Below are 26,873 nucleotides of genomic sequence, written 5' to 3'. Positions count from 1 at the left end.
GTTATTTGTGGTTTTTGATTGAATTGCATATTGTATGGAGGCAGTGTTAGAGAATTCTGATTTTCTGTATTCCTAGCTTAAGACATGGTATCTTCCTCTGAGTTGTGTGCACTACAACATTGTGTTCACACAAAATGCTTTTCTCGCCTTGCACTCAATGAGACCATGCGATAACGGCTACTTTTGATCTTGTAATCGTTTTGCTGCCATTCACACGCACACAGCAAAGAGAAACCTGTGTTTTACAGAACTGACATTTTGGATGCAAACTTGTAGCTTGAAATCACAAACTCTGGTATATCCCCTGCCCTCTATTTTAAATAAATATTACCAAGCCAGGCAAAATGTTCATATGCTGTAGAAGACAAGAATTGGAATGTTCTCTTTGTGCAGAAATGTGAAACGAGCGGAATGCAAACAGCAGAGATAGTAGACAATGAAAACACAAATAAGAAAATGCATTGGGTGGAATAAAATTAATTTCAAATGGATTTAGCCCTGGTCCACAAACAAACAAACAAATTTATTTCATGAATTTCATAAAATGGCACCAGTAAGTACTCAGAGAGTGGTAAGTGGTCTTTGTTGGAGTTGTCTGAGTAAGGTGGCTGCTGAAAGGCAGCTGATTTTTGGCATCATGAAATTGTTGGTATTTGTTAACTAATTTTCACTGTCAGGAAGTGTGTGGAGGTTGCTTTTGAGACTTTTCTAACAAAATAACTTGGCTGCCCTTTTGAGTACTGTGCACCTTGTCTTGGGAATGGGATTGCCATCTGCTTTTTCACACTATGGGCTGGCCCTGGTTTGAGCCAGTGTTTATTTCTGTCTCTCTTGAGAGGGGTCTTTCCCCTTTAAACAAATAACCTGGTGGTCTTAAAAGTTCTTGGGCAGTACGCTGTTGGGAGAAACAAGATAATTTGACTTCTGACATGAATGTGTAGCACAACACACTTCCACATGCTGCCACTTTGCTAAGTTAGCACTGGGCCATTTGTAAGCAGAGCAGTTGAGAGAGACGGTACCTGGAGTGTATGCTGCGCTTTCCAAAACGTCTTTCTCCACTAGTGTTTTGTTCTGTTCTATTTTTTTGTTTTTTCACTACAGCAAAAGACCGGGAATACACTAAATGAACTTAAAGTTGACGAATTCTCTTGCTGAGCACTGTTGATATGCATACCCAAAGTGCATTGCCTCCGACCTGTTTGCTACCATAGTTCCGATTATAGAATAAAGAGAGCGTGCAGTTGTGGATAAAGAATGTCTAATGCACATAGGGGTAGCCAATGTGATGCTCTCTAGCAGTTGTTGGAGTCCAACTCCCATCAGCCCTGGTCAGCATGTTCAATGGTCAGGGATGATGGGAATTACATCTGGAAGGGACTGTTGGCTACCCTTAGGTTTGGCGTTCAGGAGTTGCTGAAAGCTGTCTCTTTCTCCCACCCTCCATTGACGCTGCAGTATTCTGTGCATCCAGACTAGGTTGACAGATAGTTAATCTGCCAGTAGCAATCTACTTCTCCACACAGATTACACTTGCTAGAGTGAAGTGCTGGATGTGCTAAAATGTTGGCACAGAGGGGACTAATCCACCATTATGTTGACAAAGTAGAAGCTTCTACGGAGTGTTACGTAGTCTAGTCTGGTTTCTTCATGAAGACTGCCATAGACCTAAATAGTTCCTGACAGATGCCTGTCGTGTTTAATTGAAAAACTCCCAAAAAAGAAACCCCATAGCCTCACTTTCCAGGTTGTTTGATTACTGAGCAACTTGTTAGTTAAAGCATGCTAATAAAGGTGTTTTCTGGCTGGGGATGTTACGGTTAGCAGGTTTCCTTCTAGTATTTAACCTGAAATCAGCCGCCTGTAGTTTTTTTGGTTTTTTACAGCATTGCCTGTTGTCTTACTCTTAGATCAAAGTAGGCTAGACACAGAAATAGTGAGTGGTTTAAGGCTACCATCACCTGGAAAGCTTTGTGGCGCTCTCAAGCTTCATTTGGAGTGGGGAAAGGGTTATGCATCCCTCTCACCCTCACCAGAAGTGGCTGTTTCTGTTTTCAGGTTTGAAAAGGGTCATTGAGCTCCTGTATGCTTAACAACCTCCTTGCTCTGTCATGCTGTCTCTTTTCATAATGCGGACAATGGTTCTCCGTCTTGCTTCCGGTGCCATTTCTGACCTCTGAATATCATCAGCTCATCATCCTTGTTTTCATAGCTAGTTTCCTCACAGCATGGAAAGTGGGGGAACTAAGTAACTGCTTGAGAGATGCGCCAGCTCCCCTAAGGTGTGTCTCCTGCTGTTGGTGCCCATCAGTGAAAGACAAAAATGCAGCTTTAAATGTGCCTGTATGGTCCCCGTAAAGGGATTGGAGGTCATGAAGGGAGGTGGGTGTACAGTTTCATCCAAACTTCCTGTGGTGTTGTTTGTTCACCTGTGACAAATGCTTTCTATCTGAACTGCATGTTTCGTCTTTTACACATTTGGAAATGACATTTTTCACGTAACAGAAATGTCTCTTTTGCACCTATTAATCGGCATGCAATGAAATTCCACGGCTCTTCTGAGACAGCTTGAATGTGTGTGTATAAAATCACTGGTCTGGCTCCCTGCCTTAAAACCATCCCAGCTTTGTAGTGTGGTGCCCACTATACCCTGCACCCTATCTGTGCAGAGAAATCTTGCCCCAAAAGACAAAATGAAATCACAAACGGTTCTTTTATAGTTCAGTTCAAAGGATATATCCACCCTTCCTTCCATCCTTTCCAAACTGTGTTGTTTCTGCTTTGCTTATTATGGAATGTTTTCTCTGTAAAAATAAAAAAATAGAATTGAATCAAATAATAAATTAAAATAAAATAATAAAAAATATTATTATTATTATTTTATACCCCACTCATCTGGCTTGGCTTCCCCAGCCACTCTGGGCAGCTTACAGCATATCTAAAAACACTTTATAACTAACTCTGCTGTCTTCCCCTGCCCCCAAATCCCAGTGTTCCATAGGAAAAATAAATCATTTTCTAGGGATGCTTCATAGGTTGGCATCTGGAATTGCCTTGGGGCTTTCTCTTCTGAGGAGGGGCATGTGTGCACACCATCACTATAACAAATGTCCATAATTATGTTTTACATAGAAAGGTCCTGATAGCAGAGGTTACGTTAACAATAATTTTACTTCCTCCCTTGCTGAGAGTCCTGAGAAGTCTATTCATTGTTGAGATGAAATTGGAAAATGGGAGTGTGTATGTTGTCTCCCATAAGTGCATAGCCCAGAAGAAGAAGCAGAAGACTAAGGGTTCCTGCTGGCTGTCATTATTTTGCAGGAGGGATTCAATCCGTACTGAAACTTCAGGTTTGTGCAGTTAAAGTGGATAACAGCTCTCTGTTGCTCTAGCACAGGGGTCAGCAAGATTTACCTCGCCTGGGCCGGTTCACTCCAGCGGAGATCCCACCATACGCCAGATTGCGCGCGTACCCGCAATTTCTGGCATCTGCGTCTGCGCAGATGTGATTTCCGGTGTCAGCGCAGACGCAATTTCTGGTGCTGCGGAAGCGAGTCCCGTGCCACACTGCACTGGTTTAGCACAGTGTGTGGGGCCTTGCCGAGCGGATGGCTCAGTTTGGGGGCGACTCGTGGGCCGGTTAAACGACCCCCATGGGCTGCTTGGGACCCCTACCCTAGCATAACAGATCTACTTTAACAAAAACAACAGCTGACCTTTTGCCGTTTCGAAGGTGACAGGGAAATGCAATGAAAAGTTCAGGGTGAACAAATGATTAATGCGAAGGGATGTAAAGATCCACAGGCAAATGAGGATGGATGCAGAATAAATGCTCATTTTCATATAACAGTCCAGGAAACAAATCAGAACAATTGCTCAATAAAGACAGGACATATTCTGTGCAAGCAAATCAAGATGAATGCTAAATAACCAGTTCATCTGGAAGAAACTTGGGAGATGGGTTGAGCAGGGATGCACACAGCTTCAAAACCTAAAATCGCAAAGGATGGTACTGAAGTTGCCTCTGTGTAAGTGAGAGAATGGACTGTAGTGTGTTAATCATACTCAGAGTAAACCCATTGAAATTAATGGAGACTACTAACTTGGGGTCATTAATTTCAAGGTGCCTACTCTGGTTGCATCCAATTAAGTTATACTCAGTGCTTCTGTTGAACAAAACTAGCACAGGGAAAATGAAGCAGAGACCCCATAATTCAGTGCACACAATTTTAAGCTCTATATACTGTATTTATTTTACTTACTTAGAAATTCGGATCCTGGTTCTCAGGTACAAGAGCCTGTCCCGAGGGGAGTATAATTGCAGCTAAATTTTAAACATGTTTTTTTGAGAACTACTAATACTCAAGAATATGTTTCTTTAATATATATTAACTGTATATGAGATTTTTTATATATAAAACAATCTTCAGTTAATGGCCTTTTTCTTTGTCTTGTTATACTCATGAGAGTATATTCAGTGGGCAGCGCTTAAAATGTTCACTGACTACAGTTGTACTAAAAATACAGCTCCGTTAAATTTAAGCCAGACGACATTTTAGGATCCCCTACTGCGTACATGCATATGAAAGTAATTGTCGTGTTTGCCCTGGCGGCGGCGATAGAGCCTGTGCAAAACTGCTGGAGTCGCATGATCTAAATAGTGAACTACATTTCCCAGCAGGCCTTGCGGTGACTGACAGCATTGTTTCCCTTCCTCACCTTCACTTGCAGAGCGGCTGCTAACTTGCATTAGGGAAAAGGATTGGGAGGTGCTCAATCAAAGCTATGCCGCCTTGTGGCTGTCTGAAGCACTGCAATCTGTGATGTTGAGCAGAGCAGGAACATGCTGTCGCTGCTACCAGCTCAGCATATGATATGCACTCAAATTGGTTTAGGGTGATCGTCTCTTTATTATTGGGCCTACATAAGGTGTTGCAAGGAAGGACTCTTTGCAGACAGAAGGCGATAGGTGTTGCTGTAGTGAATATAGATGATCTTCTACCTATTGTGTATATTTTTAAAATACACTTTTTATTATTTAGTTGTCATACTTATTGCCACATATGCCAGCAGGCTTCCCCCCAACACAGGAATACAAAAACATCAGCATTAACTGTTTAACTGTTTCTCAACATCTGGTGCACTCCACATGTCTGGTTCACATAATCCTTACTCCCCGCTTCTCCTGAATTGTAGTTTTCTTAAGCAGTTTGCTGGAGGTGAAGCTGCATTGTGTAGCCCTGTTCTGCATGTATAGAGGCTGTGTCGGTGTAGCCTTTTATCATGCCTCCCTTAACTTCCTTTCCTCTAAAATGGCCTCTTCAACTGTCAGCCTTGGATACAGGGACTCCCAGATACCAGTTAGACCACAGTGGGGAGAGGCAGTGGCGTAGCTAGCCGCTCGGGTGCCCGGGCAGCGTGCGTGCCCTGCAGTTGGGGGTGGAGTGAGCTGCCCATGGGGGCGGGGCAAGCTACCCATGGAGGTGGGGCAAGTCAAGGCAGGACGCGCTGCGTGGAGTCTCTCCGCAGCCTCCCCTTCAGCTGTAGGGTGGATGAGGTGGTGAGCAGACACAAGCCCCGCGCTGCTCAAAAAAGCAGCCCGGAGCTTCAGGCAGTCCGTCCGCCACCTCCCCCTCAGGAGAGACATGTGGCTCAGGCACGCTGCAGCCCCTGTGGTGTGACGTCCAGTGCCCCCCCCGCCTCACCTAGCTACGCCTCTGGATTAGGCAGATTCATGGAGGAGAGGACTGTCAAAGACTACTAGCCATAACCTAGCAAAGTTGCAGGCAGCAATGCTTCTGGTTTCTGGAAATCGCTCGAGGGGAGAGTGTTCCTGCAGTGGCGTAGGAAGGGGTGTGCGGTGGGTGCAGGAGTCATTTTTTCAAAAACATATTTTTGCCATTTTGTCACCCCTCCTCAGTGATGGCACCCGGGGTGGACCGCACCCCCTTTCTATGCCACTGGGGAGAGGTGGACAGAGATGGGAGAGACCCCCTAATTCCGCCTGCCTCTAGCTCTGCAAAATTGATCACAAACAGTGCCTAAATATGTACACTTTTATTTTCTTTAAATGTCTACGTTTCACACGGTGGACAATACTTTCAATACTTCGTATTACAGTTCAGAGTGAAGGCAATAGGGTTTTCAAGTTGCAACTTGGAGATTCCCACCCTGTCCTAACATCAATGGGGCGGGAAATGGACAATAGTTTTGGGTGGAGAACCTCCCCAGGATTTGGGATCCTGATAATAATAATAATAATAATAATAATAATAATAATAATAATAATACGCCGCCCGTCTGACTGGGTTTTCCCAGCCACTCTGGACAGCTTCCAACACATATAAAAACATAATAAAACATCAAACATTAAAAACTTCCCAATACTGGGCTGCTTGGAGACCTTCTGCATGCAAAGCACGTGCTCTGTCCCTGAGCTACGGCCCTCTCCCCCCCCCCCAGTCACTTCCTTTTCTACACACTCCTCCCTTGCACATTGCGTATTAGAAAACTCTGTGTGTTTGTTGCCCTTTATAGAATAGGAAGCCTGTTTCAAAACACCTTATATATCTACGCTCGGCTCATAGGCTGTCCTTTATCTAAACAGGACATTTGCTTTTTGCTCAGACCCCTCCCTATCTAACAGAATCTTGGTTTCTTCACAAAGCTGCCCTTGTTCAAACAGAATAGTATTAAACAAAAAAAAATCCAAATGGGTGTGTGGAAGAAACAGAGGGCACAAGCTGCAGTGTTTTCACAACCTAAACTGTTTAAAGTCAGAATCAGGACTGTGCACTACAAAGAGATCTATAAAATCTATCAAGTTTCTAGCCCTGTGTCTTATGGAGCTATGCTGCTGGAAGCTCCAGAACAGGCTAGGAATACAGTGCTAGCTCATTGCCCCCCCTCCAAAAAACCACAGTTCTGCACATTTTAGAGTTGTAATTGCAGGAACCTCATGTAAGTTACTGAGGTTGAATGGTAATTAAGCCTCAATAAAGAGGCCTGCTTTGGCAGCACAATCCTATGCATGTTTACTCGGAACCAGTTAAATTGTGTTTCTTGGGAAGGTTTTAAAATGTTTAATTATGTCTGATGGGCGGGGTATAAATAAAAATTGTTGTTGTTGAATAGGATGTCCCTATTTTCACCAGAGAAATGTTAGAGCTATAGTATTTATTGCTGCCATATTATCCTGATGTATAAACAGCAGTAGCAATAAAACTGGTTTCAACCAGCAGCATAGCAAGCAATCTTAATAATAAATGAGAATAATTTTATTATATGTACCCCACCATGTTACTGAGCTGCTCCAGCCACTGTGGGTAGCTGGTGGGCAGTTTCCAGCATATACAAAAACATAATAAAACATTAAAAACTTCCCTAAAAAGGGCTGCCTTCAGTGAAGGCAGCAAGTGAAAAACTGAAAGATCTAAAAGAGCTGCGAAACTGAGCAAGCTCTTCATCTGGCACTGAGAAGGTGCCATGAGTGAGTGCCAGGAAGGTCTCCTTGGAGGAAGCTGGTCTAGAATAGGGGTGCCAGAAAAGATTCTGCTCCCCAGTTACCACCTGTCTCACATCTGAAGCGCCTCAAAGGCAGGTCCTTATATTTAAGCATGTCCAGGCTGTTAACATAAGGGAAGAAAGACAAAGGCGAGTGCTGTCATGAATCATGCTTGAAAATAGATCATTTGCCGGTCAGTGAAATACACAGCACCTAACGGGTCCCAGTCAGTATCCCCTCTGCTGTAATTTGGAAGAACTGCAGTTTTGGTATGGTCTTCAAAGGTAGCCCCATGTAGAATGCACTGTGGTAGTCTAAGCTAGGGATAGCTGGCTACAGATACTCAGATGTAGAATAAATACCTCTCGTGTTGCTCATGCATGCTCTAGTAAACTCTTTGGGGTGCCAGGAGGAATATCTTAGCCCTTTCTCCTTCTGCATAAATGAAAGAGAGTTGCTGAGGTGTAAATGGAGAGTTGCAAAACCTACATTTAGGCCTGCATTTGCTAAAGAGTCATTGGGTTAAGTTCTTCAAGTGTAAATAGTAAATAGTAGCAGATGAGGGGGAAAGGACTCTTTTGCTCCCTCCCTTCCTAAAGGTAAAATTGCTTGGGAAGTGACAGGAACTACTCTTGATGCAATGAAAGACGCTTGTGGCCCCCACCCCCCAGTCTTGTGAATGGCTTGACAGGTGTTGAGATCATTGGGTGGTGGGTGGAAACTTTGAAAGGTGTGCTAGCAAAGATGTAGGAAGCTATGATCTCAGTGGGTGTCACAGTAATTCACAAAAATAATTCACTGCGCAAAAAGGAAAAAAGACAGCTGTCACAGAGAATTAGGGATACAACAGGTTAAATGGTAGATCCTTCATAGAGCTTTGCTTTTACCCAGAACTTGCCTGCCTGCCTTCCAAATGGGCAGAGGTGTATGTTGCAGCCACAGGTTTACCTGTTTTACCCCAAGCAGCGTCATCCCATTGCATCAGTTTTGCAAGCATGTTTCTATAAATATGCAACCAAGTGTTGCGTTCCAGGTCTTCAGTTTGGAGTTAGCCAGCTGTGCTCCCTGGAGTTCATGCTGCATTTTCTGCCAAAAAGCAGAAAGGACTTTTGACTTAACCTAACTGTAACCCAAACCACCTGCCTGTTACTCTGATATGACCTACCTGCCTGTTTGAACAGCTAGTGCAAGTACCAAAGGTTCGAGCCAACATCTTTTTCCTGCTTCTTTACTGCTAGTAATTCTGTTTGGGGGTCATTAGCTTTTCAGTTAATTTAAACTTGTGTGTTCTGAGCAGAGAGGATTCTCTTTAACCAAGGGGGGGGGGGAGCCAGTCTTGGTCCATCAGTTTAGTCCATGAGGCCATTTCCCCCAAACAACACCTGACATGTGGGAGGGTGCACCTCTGGTGTGCGCAGCCAAAACAACAGGATTTAGCCCTGCTCGGATCCCTCCCACGATCAGGGTAGTAAGAACTCATAATCATAGAATTGTAGAGATGGAAGGGACCATAAAGATCATCTGGTCCAAACTCCTGCAATGCTGGAATCTTTTGCCCAACATGAGGCTCAAACTCATAACCCTGAGGTTAAGAGTCTCATGCTCTACCGACTGAGCTATCCCAGTGACAATCAAAAGTCCCTAGGAATAGTGCTGCAGGGTGTAAACCCATTTGGTGTTGGAAAGTTTTCCCCAAACTTTTTTTTTTTTTTTTGCCGTGGGCCACTTGAGAACTGCTTAGGGTCTTTGAGCTAAATGGCACCTTAAACCTTGGTTATGGGCTTAACAACAGAATGTTTAGGTCACATTTTTATAACAAGAATACAAAGCTGAAAATGAATGGACTGCAGCTAAAATATTATGTTCATTTTTCACATGGTCTGGTCCTTCCCCTGCCTACCGCCCTAATGGTCTTAAGGGTCTCTTCTTCAGAGAGTAGCTGGAAGTGGGGAGGCAGAAAAAGGCCTTCCTTTCCTTCCACTCTGCAGTTTTGATCTGAAATCTTAGGCGCAGTACTGAGCCCAGAGCTCAGAAACTGCTTGGGCTAATGAAATTCCCTGTCGCAAAATGCGCCTAGAACAATGGGAGTTTCAAACACTGTGGCAGGTCACCCACTGATTTTTCTGCCAGTTTTAACAGTTGTATCGTGGTGTGCTAGATGCTGTGTGGTTTTTCATTGCATTTTCATTGCTGCTTTCATTTACAGTTTGGGAACCCCCGGCATAGGGTATGTGCTGTGAGATAGGAAATCCTGCCTTGACTTCCTTGGTGACCTCACCAGGGACCCCTTTGGATGCAATCTTAGTAGCATAGGAGCAGCATAGCAGTAGCATTGGGAGCCTTCACATTGGAAGCTGAGGGTGCAGGTGATGGCCATTCCAGCCAGTCCCTTGGGAGTGGGAAGTAGTCATGCTGGGGACCCCTCCCACATGTCCTGGAGCTTCTGTGCTAGCGTAGCACATGAATGACAGAAACTGCAGTGGCTTCCATGCTGCTTGGGTGATGTCAGAAGGAGCCATAAGTTTCCTTAAAGGAAGCTGCTTCCTCTAGGCTTGTCATGTCTCCTAAGCTTCAGGTCCTGAGATGGACAAGGTGAAGTGTGGGAACTCAGGGGATGGCACCTGGCAGATCTGAGGGTAAATCTTGGTGAGGGGAAGACTCTACAAACAAATAAAATAATATTATTTTAGAGAAGTTAAAAAATGTATTTTTCCTGCAAATAGTTCCCATCCAATGAACAAGGGGTTATTAGGGTTGTCAGGGGAGGAGAGTTAAATACAATGATAGGAGGAGGAAATTATTCAAATATTGGGGTGTGTGAAATTTTCATAATCACACATTTAAACTGATGTTTGCTCTCATCCCGAAGGTGAGCAATAGGATTATTTCCTAGACTAACATCTCATTAGACTCTTTGCCTATGGCAAAGTTTGCACAGCATGCTAGACCATAGTTAATAGTTTACCATGGGCACAGTGAATACTCTTGCTCTGCTCTTCCTCTAGCATGAGTGGGAGGAACAAACCATAACTTTTGGCTTAGTCCAAACCAGTGGTCATGGTTAGTTTTGCTGCAAACAAAACCTTGATGTGAAGGCAAGATTTGGCTTGGAGCAAAGCAGCAGCCACTTGCATATTCACGGTAATCCATTAGAGGACAGTAGATCAATTATCTTTATATCTGAAAGTAATGCAATAATTTTATATCGCTTGTCTTGACTGTGGATATTGCTAGCTTGCAGTGTTTTCTGTTGAGCAGCTTCAATCTAGCAGCTTTGCAAGTCTCTAACAAAGTTCATATTGGACCCAACTCCCTTTTAAGTGCTTTGGGCATACCAGAGCCTCACTAATGTTGCATTAGAAAACCCAGTGTTGCACTTGCATTGTGATGCTATTTTTGCAGGCAGACATATTTAGCGCAAATGCTTTATAATTATCAACGCCAAGTAATTTTAACTCGCAGAGAACTGGGCTGAAAGAAGCCTCAGTGTTGCTTCTATTTCTGCGGATCTGGCTTTAAAAGTACAGTGTTTCAGAGTGCAGCGTAAAACCGATCAGAGTGAAAGCAAACACCACGGTGGTAGGATAACCTGCAGGAAGGTAAATTATCTATTACAATGGTAGCCTATTGTGAAAGTGTTTGAGCAGTTAGAATGTTAGGCACAGTTTTGGAGGCCTTGATTCAAATTCTTATTAAGGGAGGGCAGTTCTGAATATGCGCTGTTCTCCTGAAGTTGCCTTTTGGGTGCTGCACATACAAAGGTACAGTTGAGCTCCATGCATTTAGGGGTTTATAAGGGTCAAAATTTAAGACATTTGCTGGGCCAATCCAATACATTTTGTTGCCTGAGGCAGAGCCACAAACAGTGCCCTCTTTCCCACACAAGTCGAGGGTCGTATAGTACCTAAGACTGCTGCTTTGGCACCTGAGGTAGAAAAATCCCACAAGTGCCTTTCCTCCCAACTGAGCAGTAAATATGCTTGTGTATTTATATGATATAAAAATATGTAACCACAATTCGCCTGCCTCTCCTGAAAGTTCAGAACCGGCTGCTGCTGCTTCACTCTGCCAAACAGCAGGACTGGCTTTCAACCTCGCCAACCCCTGAGATATTCAAAATGCTGTTTTCGTGCCCTTCTAACTCCTCAGCTTGTTCCGAGCGTGCCGCTGCCTGCCCTCTCCGTGGGTCGCGCGCCGCCCTCCCATTCATCTGCTCGCTCGCTTGCTTGTGTGCGGGGAGGGCGGGGGAGGCGCGCGCCTTTTTAACTCGCGTCTGCTCGCTTGTTCGCGCGCGCAAAAAAAGAGACCTTTTTTTTTTTTTAGCTGCAGAGGCTGCGCGCTCGCCCGCAGTGCGCTCGGGAAACCGGCGGTGGCGCTCGCGCCTCCCTTTCTCTGGCTCTTTCTTTTTTTCTCTCTCTCTCTTCCCTCCCCCCTCCCTCCTCTTTTCGCTTTCCCTCCTCCTCCCCCCGCTTCGCGCTGCCTTGCCTGCCCGGTGCATTCTCCGATTAAAGGGAGGAGGAGGAGGGCAGAGAAGGAGCCCGGCCGCCATTTTTTTCCCCGAACAGAATTTAGCAGCAGAAAAACAGCGGCGGCAGCGCCACCTCCGCGCCCGCTGCGGCTGCCCTGCTGTCGCGCCCGGGCGGAGGGTAGGGCGCGAAGGCACAGGATAAAAGGGGGCGAAGACGGGGAGAAGGCAGCGCCGCAGAGATTATTGCACCCTGTGCCCCACTTTGAAGAAGAGCGAGCGAGCGAGAGACCCTCCTTTGCAGTAGGAGGAGGAGGCGGAGGCACCGCAACAGCAGTCGCCGCCGCCACTGGGGGGAGGAAAGAGGAGCACCTTCTTTCTCCCCCGCCGCCTCTTCTTCCTCCTCCTCCTCCTTTTCCTCCGGGGTGTGGGGTGTGGGGGTGGTTGCAAAAGAGGAGACAACCTTCTCCCCCCCTCCCCAAATCCCTTCCTTCCCCAACCCTTTTCCTGCCCGCCCGCCCTCCTTGCCTGCAGGAGAGCAGGGAGCAGGCGGGCAGGGAAAGGGGAGCCGGGGCTGGGAGGAAGGGGGGAAAAGGGGGAGCGGGCGAGAGAGAAAGAAAAGCAGCGGCGACGAAGACGACTACGGCGGTGGGAGAAGCAGAGGCGGCGGCAGCGGCAGTGAAGAGAACTCGGCTTCACTCGCCTTGTTTGCAAACTGCGCCCTTTTTATTTTTTTATTTTTTTTTTGCACCGGGCCGGATCCGCCCGGACTCTGCTCTCGGCTCCATCACGTGGTAGGTGCCGCCGCCTGCTTGCTTTGCTTTCGCCCGCCTTGCTCCATTGCTGGCTTGGCTTGGCTTTCCCCGTTGCCCTTGCTCGGCCCTTCTCTCCCTGCCTTTGTTAGCGCGGCTGACTGGCTGCGCCCTCGGAAGCGCCCTCGGCGGCCAGAAAACAACTTATTTTTACCCCCCTTTCTCCCCCCCCCCCACCTTTGCCCTATGTTTCCTATACCGTTGCTTTTAATTTCTGGTCCTAAGATGTACCCTCTATTTAATTATGTTTATTCCTCTCCTCCCGCCCCCCCTCCTTTAAGCATAACAGCGATGATAATAAACTTCCCTGTCCGCTTTCCTTCTTCTCCAGCCCCCGGTGCCAGGCGCAGCCAGGCTCCCAAGTCTCCATGACGAATATTATTATTTTTTGCCCTGCTACTTTCTCGTCGCCGTCGTTGGTGGTTGTTGCGTGTTACGGGTTCGCAACAGTCCGAGGCGTTTGCGGTGTCCTGCACCTAAAATGCAGCTCCCCTTCTCTTGCCCCCCCCCCCCGCGGTGCTTTAAAAAGCCATGCAGTTTGGTGTAATCGCGCTTTATCAGGTGGCAAAAGAACGTTCAATCCTTAAAATCGATCATAGTTGAGTGTGGGAAAAGGGGTGGTGGTAGATTACGAGCACTCTAGCCGGTCTCTTTACGGTTGGGGGGTGGAGGTGGGGGGGGGGGGAGAAGCGAGAAAAAGGAGGTGGGTTGACTTTGTTTGGGAATAGAGACGACCACTCCCGCAGTGCTCACTTTACAATAGAGTAAAGCACTTTGCACAGTCAAAGCGCTGCCTTAATGCCCACCATAATCGCGTCTCTCTCGCCCCCCCCCCGCTTAAGTGGCTTTAAACAAAAAACCTAGCCCGACTCTTTTGAGACTGGTGTTTGTATGTGCGTGTGCGCGCTTAGGCGAAGTATTGCGGCTCCATTGCATGAGCGAGGGGGAGGGGGAAGAAGAAGAGAGGCTGGTTTCTGATGGCGCCACTTTAAATTGAAGGCTTCCCCCTCCTTTAGCAAAGAAAAGAGAGCTTCCCAACTGGAGTTTCTTTCTCTTTGTGTTTAGTGTGTCTCTCCTCCTCTACCCCCCTCCCCCTATTCATAAAACATGCACGCCTTCCAGTTTGCTACTTCTCACCAGCATTCGAACGCCGGCGCGCCCGAAGTTCCATCACAGCCTTCTAAACCCATCCCCAGTTTCCATTCTCAAACATCTTGCGCGTGTGCGCCTGTGTGTGTGTGTGCGCGCGCCTGTGTTGGAGATCTCGCCGTCACGTGGCTAGTTGGCAGTCATTTTTTTGTGTGCGCGTTGTGGTGACTGCTTGCTGTTGTATGGGTAGCTTTGTTACTACGGTCAACAACAATGAATTTGTTTTCCCCTCCCCCTATTCTTTCTCTCTTTTTGGTCGGTTCGTTTCTAAACCGACTTTCCTGTTAGTGGTGGTGGGGACACTCTAGCTAAACAAACTCTTGTATACGTTTTGAAGAAACCAGGCACAAATTGCATAACACTTCTTTTGCATAATCTTTAACCCGTGGGATTTGCCTCTTTATTTTAATAGGGCCTGTAGATGAGGTGTAGAGTTGGGTCACGTGTAGTAAGTAGTATGATAGTTATGCCAGTAAACATGGCTTCTGTCACCTTTTCACGATTCAGTGTACTTACTCTGAAACTTACTTGTAACAGCTTAGTGTATGTGAACATACCTCCCCCTTCCCCCATTTGTTTGAACTGCACAGTGGCTGTTTCATTTACAAACTTGGTTTTGTCCTAGTAAGCCATTTGGCATTTGATGTTGCTTGTCTGCCTTTTATCACTAATGATTTAGAATTGGCGGGAATGTTTCCACCCCCTTAAACTGTAAACAATTTCAGTTCACTAAACTTTTTTGCTTAAAGATGTCAAATTAAAGAATGCTTTGTAAATAATGGTGCTGTTGGTTGACTAGTCTGCTGCAGAATCATCTTAAAATGAGATATGTCAATTAAAAACAAGGTTACCCTTTTGGGGGGGGAGGGGGAGGGGTTATCTGTACTGTAACTGTACTTTGATGATAAACTTGTTCAGTGCTACAGAATTTTATTTTTTATCACATGAAATTAATTTAAATAACATTTCCCATTTTTATGGCTATGTTGTGAATGTTAAATTGACAACAATTTGGGCCTCTTTCTCTCAAGCTGTTGCATCATGTCATGTGATGCTTGCTCTGTGTCTATGATACGTAATTCTAAAAATAAGGCTTAGGTAAAAAGCTCTCCCTTAAAAGTTAGAACATGTTGTGAAAGTGAAGGAGAGTACTTCTGGTTGTGACAGGCTCACAAAAATTCTAGAAGTCAATCCTTGTGGTTTACTGATCTACATAGAATTTTCTCTCTGTGTGTGGGATAAGGTAAATATATGACTTTTAAAAATAACTACTCTTTGTTGGAAAAATACTGTAACACCCCTGTATCAACAAATTAGACATTAAGGCTGTGATCCTAAAGGCAGTTACTAGGGAGTAAGTCCCACTTACCAGAATGCAACTTCTGGGTAAATATGTGTAGACTTGTGCTGCACAGCAATTGGAGTTAGTGGCTGTCGTCAAAAAGGAACTTGTGAGTGGTTGCTGTAGTCAGACATTTAATAAAATGGTGTTTAGGTGTCATTGGAAACTGTTTAACTTAAACTTATGCTAGAATCTAGTGTAGCAGGAGAAATTCTGCCAACCAAGTAAGCTTGATACAGTAAACACCTCTGGGTTCTTATCTACAATATGGGGGAATATATAGTGAAAATTTGGTAATGAAGGCACGGAAAACTGAAATAAGTGTGACAGCTTGGGCTGGACTATATGTGTGTATTATGGTGTGTGATATATGGTTTAAAATGTCTCTATTTACATTTCATAATGTCACAATAGGACAGTGGCATTACATAAATTAAGAGCGTGAAATCTGAGGAAGTGTGAAGTTTTTTGTTTCAATTAGAAGTTGACCTCAGCCCATAGGAGTCCTGGAAGGCAATGTGCCGGCAGATAAACAGGATTGAGTGCTCGTTCTCTGGGTGCAAAGGGATCCTTATTTATGAAAACTGGACTTATGAATGCATGTATTCATGCGTTTCATGGATAGTGTCATTTCCCTCCTGAACAAGCAATGTTTTACGTACACAGGGAGTCTGCTGAGAGTCTGTTTCTATAGGCAAATTGAATTATTTGGATTTATAAAATTCTGTTACTGCTTTCATTGACTTGTAATAAATTATTTTGGAGAAACTATACTTCTGTTAGGTATCTCCACTATAGTCCGCATAATTCCCCTGGAACTTAAAACTTACCTGGGAATAAGTTCCATTGAACTTTTATCGGAACTTAATTCTTTATACAGAATTGCACTCTTGTATCATAAGCTTTCATAGGTGAGGGCCTACTTTGCCAAATACATAAAGTGGGATTTGGTCACAAAAGCTGAAGCAGCAATAAATTCGTGTTGGAAGTGCCAGAGGGTTCATTTTTGCCTCAGCAGATGGCTTCCCAACTAGAATTAGTTAACAATGTGATGCCTGTTTAAGAGTTAAGGCTTGGGTGCCCAATATATAATAAAAAGGTCGTTTAAAAAGAAATATATGGTGAATTCTAATGGTGAATAGATGTTAAATTCTGTCAACTTAATAGTACATGCAGGTTACTGCTCACAACTTGTTTTTAATCTCATTTGAAAGACCCTTGTAATCAACCAATTAATGACAACTGTCAAGAGAAACATGCGTGTATTAAAAGTTTTTCACGCCTACTTTATGGTAGGGTCAGGCAGCTAGCAGCCTGGAAGCCCAGCCCAGCCCCCAAAGCATAACCTGGTGTTGCAATGACCTTCCTTACTATCGACCCCTTGTTCACTTTCTCCCAAGCTACGATAAGGACAAAGGGCTCCTTAACTCCCTCCTCTCTGGTGTGTACAGAAACTAAAGCTTTGGTACAGAGAGTCTTCTTTTCGTTACATACCTCGGCCACAGTCACATGATAGTGAAGCAACCAAAGGAAGTGTGGAGCTCTGCCAAGCCTCCCCAGCATGAATGGCAACAGAGGAAAGGGTTCAAGAGCCCTTTGCCTGTGTGTCTGGTGTCTCTGTTGTAGGAGTGAGTCAGTGGGTGGAGGCCCTGCTGCTTTCTGTTCAGTGCCGTTTCAGGGGCTGTCATGTAGAGGGTAAAGTCATGTTGCAGAAGGACAGATTTTGGTTGAATATCAGAGAAACTTCAGTGGCAAGAGCAGTTTGACAGTGGAACTAATTAGCCAGAGGGTGCTCTAGCTCTGAATTGAACATGGCCTTAAGATAGTCTGCATGACTCCTTCCTGGTTTGTTATTCTTTGATTCAGTTGAAAAATATAGAAGACAGTGAGGGCTTTGCCTAATTCAGGGGTCTGCAACCCGCGGCTCCAGAGCCGCATGTGGCTCTTTTACACCTTTGCCGCAGCTCCGGGGCGGATACTAGCGAGGGGAGGAGGCGCATTGTGCGCCCCGACACTCCCCACTGTGGCGGGCGCTGTACTGGCTGTGACGTCGCATGGGGGCGGTGCATGCGTTAGTCACGCACCGTCCCGACGTCACCTTCCCGCCCGCTGTCAGATTAAGGTAAGAAACAATATATGCAGTGTTATATTTGTTTTAAATGTCGCAGTGGTTTTGTGGCTCCCAGTTTTTTTTTCTTCGGAAACGGGTCCAAGTGGCTCTTTTTGTCTTAAAGGTTGCAGACCCCTGGCCTAATTTATTAATTAACAATTACGTACTGTGTATATTAGGGGTCAGCAAACTTTTTCAGCAGGGGGCCGGTCCACTGTCCCTCAGACCTTGTGGGGGGCTGGACTATATTGGGGGGGAATGAATGAATTCCTATGCCCCACAATAATCCAGAGATGCATTTTAAATAAAAGCACACATTCTGTTCCTGTAAAAACACCAGGCAGGCCCCACAAATAACCCAGAGATGCATTTTAAATAAAAGGACACATTCTAGTCATGTAAAAACACGCTGATTCCCGGAACGTCCGTGGGCCGGATTTAGAAGGAGATTGGGATTGATCTGACCCCCGGGCCTTCGTTTTCCTACCCATGGTGCATATGGGTCTCCTGTCTCTCCATCCATCTCTTCATTTTATCCCCACAACTGTGAGAGGCAGGTTAGACTGGGAGATGGTGAGTAGTCCATGGCGAGGTTGCTGTATAAGTGGGAATCTGTAATTACTTGTATGTTGCCTTGTTCGGGAGAATTGGCTTGTAAATACAATATACAATATATGCTTTGTTTTTAAACATATCACCTGCCTTTCCATCTGCTCAAAGGTGGTGCGCCATTCAGTCAAAATCAAACGTATAAAATAAAATGTCCCCCAACAGCAAAATGCAGAGATAAAATTCAGCTCACAGTCCAAATGTCACATAAAGGAGACATCTTCACTTGCCTCCTGAGCACCGATAAGGAAGGAATTGTGTAGGCCTTGCTTGAGAGAGAATACTAGAGGATAAGCATTGTAAATGAAAATAATCGATTCAGGATCCCATCAGTCTTAATGTCCCAAATAGATGTCACGCAGAGCTGTCCTTCTATAGAATGAATCTTACTTGGAATGAAGAATTACAAAAATATTGTAGCTCATGCTCTTTTTTTTTTTTAAATGCTTCTAGGTTGCCTTTAAGGGTAACAACAAGTTTAGTTTACAAACAAAACATAGTAAAACGCAACTACATCCATAAAATCATTAATGAAGACAAACATTTAGCAGAAGAAATATGTAACTAACCAAACTCATCAGCAGAAGAATAAAATTACTCAGAAAGCAGACAAAAACAAGTGGGTTTTCATCATAAACACCTGGAATGATGAGGCCTCACAGAGCTCAGTTGGTAATGTGATAATGAGCACAATTGGTAATGAACAACCTAGTTGTTCTTGGGTGTGGGCAAGCGAGGAGGGCCTCAGTTTTGGCTTCCAACTTGTCTGCATATGCTGTTGAATAGATTGCACTGCTGTGAGGAAGGGTGTGCACACCACACACCATTTTTGAATGGTCTAGATAGAAATCTACCTGAAAGTAAAAACCTGACATACTGGGGTGAATGGGTCCTAGCTCAACACCACACTCTTCTGCGTTATCTTCTTTTTATGCAAGATAGACTTCAGAAATGGCATGCCCCTACCTGGTGTCTGAACTGGTACCTTCATACAGTATTCTGAAATCCAGGCAGTGCCGGATTTATGTATAAGCTAAACAAGCTATAGCTTAGGGCCCCACTCTCTTGGAGGTCCCATTTTTTTTAAAAAAAAGTACCATATTTTTTGCACCATAACAGTCACTTTTTTCCTCCTAAAAACTAAGGGAAAATGTCTGTGCATGTTATGGAGGGAATGCCTATAGGTGGCATGCCTACGGATTTTCCTCCTCTAAAAACTACATGCGTGTTATGGTTGGGTGTGTGTTATAGAGCGAAAAATACGGTATTTCACTATTAATATGCTTCTTAATTATATTTCAGTTCAACAATTACTTTGATAAAATATATATTTTGTTATGTGCAAATGGCTTTAGATACCTATTAGGTTCATAAATTACCATAAAGCAGAGATTCAACACAAAAAAACAGAGACAATTTGTTGTTGACAAAGGACACCTGGACATATAAAGGGTCCCGTTACCTACAGTAGCTTAGGGCCTCATCAAACCTAAATCCAGGTAGGAAAGGTCAGGTTTTTTAAAAGGTGCCACAGCAATCTTTAGTCTTCAATTGAAATACAAGTATTATTTTTTAAATAAGAGTTAGCAAGCTTGGTGGATAAGGGGAATGCGGTGGATGTAGTGTATCTTGATTTCAGTAAGGCTTTTGACAAAGTCCCTCATGATGATATTGCACAGAAGCTAGTAAAATGAGAACTGGACATGGTAAACTGATAGGTGGATATGTAGCTGGTCAACTGACTGAACCTGAAGAGTTCACGAACGGTTCCTTGTCATCCTAGAAAAAAGTGACGTGGAGAGCCATTGGGTTCTGTCCAGGGCCCGTTGTTCATAGTCTATATAAACTTGGGTGAGATATCGAGGGGATACCAATCAGTTTTGCAGATGACACCGAACTGAGGGGGGTAGCCAATGCCGCTGAAGACAGAATTGGGATTCAAGATGACCTTCACAAATTGGAGAACTGGGACCAAACTAACGGAATGAATTTCAATAGGGATCAATGTCATTTCTGGGCACCACAATTTAAGTGGGATATTGACAAGCTGGAAAATGTGCAGAGGAGTGTGGCCAAGTTGATCAAGGGTCTGGAAACCAAGCCTTATGGGGAAGCGTTGAGGGAATTGGGTATGATTAGCCTGTAAATGAGGAGACTAAGAGGAGATATGATAGCTATCTTCAGATATCTATAGGTCTGTCACATGGATGATGGAGCAAGTTTGTTTTTCCTGCTTTGGAGGGTAAGAGAGATTCAAGTTACAAGAAAGGAGATTACAATCAAACATCAGGAATAAGTTACTGCCAGGAAGATCAGTTTGACAGTGGAATAGACTCTCATGAGAGGTGGTGAACTCTCCTTCCTTTGAGGTTTTTAAGCAGAGCTTGGATGGCCACCTGTCATGGATGCTTTAGTTGTGATTCCTGCATTGCAGGTGGTTGGACTAGACGACCCCATAGGTCCCTTACAACTCTACAATTGTCTCAACCAAAATAATTTCAAATTAAGATAAAGAACACAGTTAAGACTGGGATATTATATTCAGTGGCACCTTGTTTAGGCAGTTCTACCTAGGCAATTCTTGCATGTATATCTGTTTTTAAAACTCTCGGTTTTATCCATATTTTGAATTCTGTTTTTATTCCTGTTTTAAAAACAAATATTTTATGCAATGTTATGTAAACATCTTAAGATTTTTAAAAACAAGATATATATAAATCTTGCTAAATAAGTAATTCTCCTTGAGTATACGTTTCAAATGAAGTGGCTCAAATACCACTTGAATTGTAACTTTAAGACTCTCTGCTTGAAACATTTATCAGACTTTTCACATACCCATAGCTATTCTTAGGTTATTCTTTTCCCAGTTATCTTTCTCATTTAGGTATATAATTTTGAGATATACCCTCTTACATTCTTTAGAAGTTGGTAACACCTGTTTAAATGATTCTGAGTGGCTAGAGAGTGTTATTAGACTTCCTTCCTCTATTCAACCATGCATTTATCCATACTTGTCCTTCCAATGTTGCTAAGCTATTTCTTATTGGAACAGTTGTGGTCACTCTCTGATTGCCGTTTTTGATGTGCTAATTTTGTAAGTATCAGCCTGTACATTTATCCAAATGTAACTCTTAACTTGAGGCTTCTGGAAAAGAGTAATGCATTGAACTTACTATATAAATACTGTACAGTATTTTTTAAAAAAAACTTTTGAGGATGGAATATCCAAGAAGCTGTGTGCTCTTGGCCTGTAGCATTTTTCAGTTCAAGAATGAAAGTCAAGAGGCTTCACTTTTCCAATTAAGCACAGTTATTTTGCTGTGATTCAAATACTAAAGGTGTTTAGGATTGTGGTCATATGTCTGAATAATGGGAGGAGTAGAAGGCGTCATCCTTGCAGCAGCCCATGCAAATCCTTAATGGTCTGCTGTCTCCTGTGTGATAGGATCTTGCACGCTCAGTATAGCAGATATGAATTCATAAAGCTTGTGAATGGGGTTTGCAGGATCAGGGCCATTGTCTCCTTTGCATAGCTAATGCTCTTTTGTGGTGAAGGGGCGAGAACAGGTTTGTGGCTGGAACTACAACTGGAATTGCCTTCACTGTAGAAATCTGACAAAAAGTTTGCCACTCAGTAAAGGACTGGATGAGAACCAACAAACTGAAACACAATCCAGATAAGACTGAGGCACTGTTAGTGGGTGGTTCCCTAGACTGGGTGGGTGGGAGATCTGCTCTTGATGGGGTTACACTTCCACTGAAGGAGTAGGTTCGTAGCTTGGGGGTACTCCTGGATCCTTTGCAGTCGCTCAAGGCTCAGGTGGCCTCGGTGGCCCGGAGTGCCTTCCATTAGCTTCAGCTGGTAACCCAGCTATGCCCTATTTGAACAGGGATAGCCTAACTACTGTTGTCCATGCTCTGGTAACCTCAAGGTTAGATTCTTCAATGCGTTATACGTAGGGCTGCCTCTGAAGACGGTTCGGAAACTTCAGCTAGTGCAGAATTCAGCGGCTAGGTTGCTCACTGGAGCAATACGGTTTGAACATGTTACACTGATCCTGGTCCAACTGCACTGGCTACCAGTTAGTTTCCGGGCCCAATTCACAGTGCTGGTTTTGACCAATGAAGCCTTAAATGGCTCAGGGCCACAATACCTCAAGGACTGCCTTTTTTCGGACTCTGAGATCATCTTCTGAGGCCCTTTTTTGTGTGCCGCCTCCTTGAGAGGGCCGGAGGGTGTCAACACAAGAATGTGGCTCCCTGTCTGTGGAATGCTCTCCCCAGGGAAGTTCGCCTGGCGCCTTCATTATACACCTTTAGGTGCCAGGCAAAAACATTCCTTTTTAACCAGACCTTGACTGACATCCTATGCCCTTTTAAAATGTCTCTTTTGGGGGGGGGTATTGGGTGGTTGTTTTGATTATGTATTTTGTGGTTTTATTTTTTGATTTTATTCTGTGAACCACCCTGAGGGCGGTATATAAATTCAGTTAATAATAAAAATAATAATGGGAATGTAGCAATTTGTCATGCATTGCTTGTGTAAATTGCTAGTCTCTTGCTGCATTTTGTATTGTAATATGTGAGAGGGGCAGCCCCAGATGTCCTAAAGGATGTGGTTTCTGGAAAAGGCCCTCCTTAGATCAGGGTGATGGTTATTAACTGGGATTGCCTATCTGAGGCTGATTATCTGGATCTGTTTCTGCCTAGTTTCAGGCCTGGTTTAGCACAGAAACTGCCTTGTTTACAGTGTGGGTTATCTATGCTGAGAGAGGGATTAGGGAAGTGATGCCCTGTTGATTTTTCTTGGACATCTCTGGCTTTCACTATTGTGATAGTATTCATCTGGTTTTAAGGATTGAGGTTCACTGCATTGCAGCGGTTTTGTCCCTGTCTGGATGGTTGATTCCAGAAGTTGGTGCTGAGTGTGTTGTTTCTCAGTTCCCTGGCATTTATGCTGTGGATATCTACATGAAGTCATCCATGTCAGTGTGCTGTTGACACCCAGGTCTCTTTCTCAGCCCTTTACATTGGATTCAGGTGAGGCAATAGAAGTGCTGAATGGGTGGCTGGGCTTAATCATGAGCTGAATGAGGGCCAATAAACTGCAACTCCATCCTGACAAGACAGGGTTACTGCTGGTAGGTGCACCATTTGTGTCAGTAGGTGTTTGCCTGATTTGGACAGTGTTAAACCTGGAGAAATCGGGTTTAAAATTTAGGGAGCGCTCATTGATCTAGCTTTGTCCCTGCAGGCCTATGTGACCTCTATGGCATTGAGTGTCTTTTGGTTGAGGCTGGTAATCCTTTATGGACAGGGACAGCCAGGCGAGAGTAACCTATGCTCTGGCACTCTGCAGGTTAGATTACTGTAATCTGTTGCGTTTGGAGTTGCCTTTGGAAACTGTCTGGAAGCTGCAGTATAGTTTGCAGCTGTTACGCTGCAAACTGGGACCAAGCAATGGGAACATAACATTGCTTGGCACCAAAACAAGTTGCTGGTGCTTGTCTCCAAAACTCTGTAAAGTCTGGGATTGAAATGCTTGAAGGATCACCTGCCTCCATATAGCAGCCTGCCTGGATTTTTAAATTTGTGGAGGCCTTCCTCTTGGGTGACCCTAGCATTTGAAGAACCTGCTCAGAGGTGGTGATATGAACTCCCCAGGGCAGTGTTAGAAATTAGCCAGGCACGTTTTGCAACTGGAAAAGGTCCAGTTGTGACCACATGGAGATCTCCGGATGTTGGGCTGGCGACTGAGGAAAACAAAATGTCACTTAGAGAAGGAGGTGAAACATTTTCAATAAAGCTTAGTTTTATTCTGGATTGTTTTATTTGATGTTTTAATGTGTTGCAAACCGCTTTGAGATTTGTTCTTTAAAACAAAAAGCAGTATAGAAATGGTATGAATAATAATGATAAATCCCGTGGTGGTGGGGGAACAGCGCCTAGACATTCCATTGTGGTGACCACAACCCAGGTTTAAGGTGCCATTTGGCTATCACATTATATATCTGAGTTTCTAACACTGCCCCAGGGAGGTCCAGCTGGTTGTGATAGGCACTCTACTGGAAGGACCACCGATGCCTGTTTTGATATTATTTGGTGTCGGGAAGAAAACTTTTTATTTTCTGAGGCTTTTCTAATAGCTTTGCTTCCTTTGGAATTTGTTTGATTCCATTTACATGGTTTTAGAGGAGTTGTTTGTTTAAAAACGAATTGTCAGATTTAAGGTGCTGGTTTTGACCTTTAAAGCCCTTCACGGCCTAGGACCCTTGTACCTACGGGACCGCCTCTCCTGGTATGCCCCATGGAGGACCTTAAGGTCCATAAATAGCAACACCCTAGAGGTCCCAGGCCCTAAGGAAGTCAGATTAGCTTCAACCAGAGCCAGGGCCTTTTCAGCACTGGCTCCGGCCTGGTGGAACGCTCTGTCTCATGAGACCAGGGCGCTGCAGGATCTGATTTCTTTCTGCAGGGCCTGTAAGACAGAGTTGTTCCGCCTGGCCTTTGGCTTAGAATCAATTTGATTCCCTCCCCCTCTTTCTTTTTTCCTTTCTCCTCCTGTGAAGAGGCTGCATTTTAATGTTTTAATGTATTTTAATCTTGTTTTTAAGTTGTATTTTAATCAACTTGTTTTTATTATTGATTGTTAGCTGCCCTGAGCCCAGTCTTGGCTGGGGAGGGCAGGGTATAAATAAAATTTTATTATTATTATTATTATTATTGGATTGTAACTAAGCTCTGTTGGGGTAAATGTATTTGAAGATTGAAATAGAAGTTTTATAATTAATAAAATCACTTTTTGATTCAGCAGCAATATGGTGTGGGTAATCTGGCTGAAACTGACATTTCTACAGTGGAGTTCATGTTTCTCCAGCAAGCACTCTCTGTATCCAAGGAGGGCCATTGTGAAAAAGTATAATGTGGACAGTTTTAGGATTTGGACTTGCTGCTTCTGTGCTGACGATGGAATAGAGTGTGCTTTCAAGTGCACTGTTATGGGTTAGCTATGTGGTGGTAGGAAATGGGTATGAGAGTATAATTGCAGTATACCTGTATGCACTGATGCTACTGAAGCAGAGGACTTGATGCTTGAAGGTAGCACATGAATAAAATTCAAAGTGAAAATAACACATCCATCCAGTATTCATGTTAGTTAGCTCAATTTGCATTTCACATTAGAAACAAACTATGGTTTAATGTGAACCAGCGCACTGCTTAAAAGGGTCCACTTAGTTGCTCCTCTGTTGGCTGCTGTTGCTTGCTGTCTGAACCCAAAGTCTATGGTTTGTTTCTCTAAACAAATCACAAATAGTAATCCCAAGAGCGAACCCTGGCTACTGCTTGTGGTTTGTTTGGAGACAAGCAGTCAATGAGTTGGGGTTCAGATGTTGCAACATGCCACACTGGCTTGTTTCCTGGTAATGGGGCATGCAGCAGCACACAGCATAGTTGCATTCAACCATAGTTGCTTTTAAATACAGTTGTGACATGCGAACCAGGCCTTTGTCTCTTGAGTCTTGGTGTTCACAAAGAAGGCTTGCATTTTTTGACATGTGTCAGAATGCTCGGTGAATTCTTTGCCTAATTTATCCTTGATCTCTTGGGATCCTTTTTTGGCTGTTGAAAGCATCTTGCACATTCTTCCTGAAAGTGGTACAGAGCAACTGAAAAGCTTCAGATCTCGTGTAGTGTTGTGGCTTACAGTATGAGCTAGGAAATTCCTGGTTCAAATACCTCCTTTAATTCACTAGGTCAGGCATGTCCAATTCCCAAGAGACTGTGATCTACTCCCAGTATAGAATATCTGGCAGTGATCTACCCATTGTCATTGGAGGGAGGAGGAGCGTGCGTGGGGGAGGATTGCACAGAGTTTTTTAGCTTTCCCCCTGTAACTTTTTGTACACGATAAGGATCCTGCGATCTATCAGGATCAGCTGGGGATCTACCGGTAGATCACGATTTACTGGTTGGACATCCCTGCACTAGATCGTCTTAAGCAACCTGCTACTCTGCTAGTAACCCCATCTTCAATATAAGGATACTAGCTGCACCTCACTTACTTTACAGGGAGTCATAAGTTTCCTGAGATGATTCCCGCATTAATCAGTTTGGGCACTCAGAAAGCATAAATGCCAATTGTGGCCAGCTTGCTGGTCTTGAGGCGCCAGTCTGGCTTTGTGTGCAAAAAGTCTTGCGTTCACTTCACAGACTGTTTTGTGTACCAGGTGAAAGAGGAGCCATTCCTTTAATGGGGGGAGGGCTGTAGCTCAGCTTTACATACAAAAGTTTGCCATCAGCTGCCGCAATCTTCAGGTAGGGTGGAGGAAGAATTGAGGGGGCAGTGCCAGCCAGTGTCGATGATACTCAACCAGAAGGATGGAGGGTTGCATACAAGGCATCTTTTGTGTCTCCAGAACGAACGCATCAGACAATTTCCACCTATTGCTTTTGCCTGTTTGTGTCATTCCAATGTTTTGAAGTGCAAGCTTCATTCCTTTGGCATCTCCGGAGCAGTGTGGTGGTCGTCTTTCTGGGCTACTGTAATGGCACCAGCTGTTATTTTAAAACCTCTGCTTTGAAGTCCTGAGCAGTGCTTCTGCAGCACATACCCTGTTACAAAATGTGTTAAGCACTTGGTTTTAGTGTACATTTAAAATTATAAATTTAAGTATTCCTAATCACACGAGATAAATAAGTTGGGCTGTGTGTTTTTTTGCGTAGTTTGCACTCTGCCATTTTCTTTGGAAGCAGTCTAGCCCTGTATTGTGCGTTGTTGTTGTTTTTTACCCCTCCTTCCCCCTCTTCCTGCAACTGAATACTCAGAAGTGATCTTGTGCTGCCTGGCTGGCAAAAAGGAGAGTAGGCATGCTTCTAGGCAT

At 44.2% G+C, this 26,873-nt stretch overlaps 1 protein-coding gene across 22 annotated transcripts in view; it reads left to right on the top strand.

Moving 5' to 3' along the window:
• The window catches only part of KANSL1 (KAT8 regulatory NSL complex subunit 1), a 150,303-nt gene that overhangs the window by 5,783 nt on the left and 117,647 nt on the right, over window positions 1-26,873 (top strand). For 6 of the 22 annotated variants that reach the window (XM_083471610.1, XM_083471603.1, XM_083471601.1 and 3 more), the window contains exon 1: window positions 12,004-12,763. The exons of 15 other annotated variants lie outside the window; for them this stretch is intronic. The gene's annotated coding sequence lies outside the window, so the exon portion shown is untranslated. Of the gene's footprint in view, window positions 1-11,996; window positions 12,764-26,873 lie in introns of those variants that run through there. One more of the 22 variants, XM_083471605.1, reaches the window with a different exon arrangement.

Source organism: Podarcis liolepis, assembly GCF_965112155.1.
Source record: "Podarcis liolepis genome assembly, chromosome: 13".
NCBI lineage: Eukaryota > Metazoa > Chordata > Lepidosauria > Squamata > Lacertidae > Podarcis > Podarcis liolepis.
This window is presented reverse-complemented; position numbering and strand designations above follow the sequence as displayed.